This window comes from Triticum aestivum, chromosome 5A (genome assembly GCF_018294505.1).
Source record: "Triticum aestivum cultivar Chinese Spring chromosome 5A, IWGSC CS RefSeq v2.1, whole genome shotgun sequence".
NCBI classification, from domain to species: domain Eukaryota; kingdom Viridiplantae; phylum Streptophyta; class Magnoliopsida; order Poales; family Poaceae; genus Triticum; species Triticum aestivum.
In genome coordinates this window covers 703,275,770-703,277,962 of record NC_057806.1, presented here as the reverse complement: position 1 = coordinate 703,277,962, position 2,193 = coordinate 703,275,770, and positions in this window count along the sequence as shown.

The window sequence follows — 2,193 nt, the reverse complement described above, 5'->3', positions numbered from 1 at the left end:
TCGCTCTACTGCTTGTAATCTTCGCTAGGTGATCTACGGACCTGGATGTAATTTTTACTTCTAGTGTTTTTTGTACTGCCTTGATAGATCATGAATAGGTCGTAAGTTATCTCGCAAAAAATTGCATGCCAAATTCTCGCAAAAAATAATGGATTTTATACAAATCTGACATCAGGTTTTCAATCATGGAAAATCGTACGTTTTTAGGACAAACTATGTTGTTAGGAGCAAAGCAACTTTTCAGCAGACATGGCAAAAACCTGAGCATGACCAAAATTGCTATGTTTGTTGAAGGAAGTTTACGTGCTAACTTAATTTGCCATCAAAAGTGTCAGATTTGTCGGGGTTGAAAATCCGACGTTAGATTTTTAACATTACTGAAAATAATTGCATGACAAATACAAGGCTTGAGACTTCCACACCGCTTGGCCCCGTAATATACATATTCATGGAGGGCTTATCTGCAACCCGCATCATACGAAGAGGGGAGGAAAATATACTCCCTCTCCTACCTCCTTTCCGGCGAGGCTCCGACCCCGCAGGCCACGTTGGCCGGAGACGGTGGCGAGAAAGGGCGTGTCGTATGTGATGGCGGCGCAGCTCGTGTCCATGGTCTGCGACGCCCGCGTCGCCATCATCGACGTTAGGTAAGCACTGATCCATGCCCCATCTCCGCACACCAGGGAGCACGAGCGAGAGGCCAACGGGGGCAGTTGTTTCGGGTCTCTGCATGGAAAATACAAGGTTGCGACTTGCACACTCCATAACTTTAAAATAGGAGAACACTTCAGGTTTGTAACAAAGACCTTTTTCTTTGCAAATAGACAAATAGCGATTCCATAACTATTAAATCATGTTTAGTTTTGTTCTCAATGTAGAACTAACCAAATGCAATGCATGAAAGAGTATTTGAGAGGTATTTTAAGATTGTCACCAAATGCAATGTAGAACTAACCAAATGCAATGCATGAAGGAACTAACCAAGTATCATGTTGGTGATTCCTCTTATGTTTGATCGTACAAATGCGCCATATGGACTAACGAAGACTGAGATATACCAGAGTTGTGCTTTCCCTTTTCCCGGGAAGCATGTTTGTGTTTTTCCCTATGAAAGCAGAAGGAAAGTTGTGCTTTATTCCTTTTTTCAAGAAGCGTAGTTGTGTTTTTCCCCTTTTGGGAGGAACATTTGTGCTTCTCGTGCAAGCACATAAGTAGAATTGTGTTTTTCCATTTTGGGAAGCAGAGTTGTGCTTCTTGTAAAGTTGTCTCGTGAAAAAGTAATGCTTCCTAAAAAAACATTTTTCCCCACAAAACCTAGGGAAAACTGGGAAGCAAAAAAACAAATAAAACCCAAAAACACACAGAAATAAAAAAAATTCCCAAGGATGTGCCAGCACACGACACATGGTGATGCCTGGGTGCACCACTTGGCCCAAGTTCAGTGTGGTACTTCCTCCATTCCAAAATGTAGTGCTTTTGCGCTTCCCAAGGTCTAACCTTGACCATAAATTTAACCAAGAGACCCACTGCGGTGGGAGAAAAAATTATATAATTGAAAACTTCTTTTGAATACGAATTCACTGGTTTAACTTTTGCTCCCACCGCAATCGGTCTCGTTAGTTAAATTTATGGTCAAATTTGAAGCACGGGGATAGAGGAAGCATATCTTGGAATGGAGGGAGTATGTGGTATATGTGAACATTACTATAACGAGCTCGAATCCAAGACTGGCTTGACTCGTATAACTCGCGAGCTGGCTCGTTTAGCTTGTTAAGCTTGTTAATGATATGAACATAAAAGCTTGTGAATATGATAAAAATGATTACTTGGGAATGTAAAATATACATATTAAACATGTACAATGTTCACAATCAATTGTAGGCATGTCTTAAATTACAATTGTCAGTACATACCATCAAGTCAGTACCATGTACATCCATTGACCACAAACAATTGTACATGATCAACAAGTTAGTAACATATACATGGCCAAACAATTGTAATTTCCTTGAACGTCTAGGTGTTGTGTTGTGCGCCTGGGACGCAGGGTGCCTTGCTGATAGTGGCGGAGCTTAGTGGAGATCAAGCTGGGCCATCGCCCCCCCTACCCAGGAGATGTGTTCATATTATCATAAGTAATTGCAAATAGATTCATAGAAATCTAGCCAAACCTGATGTTAGTTGCCCCCCCCC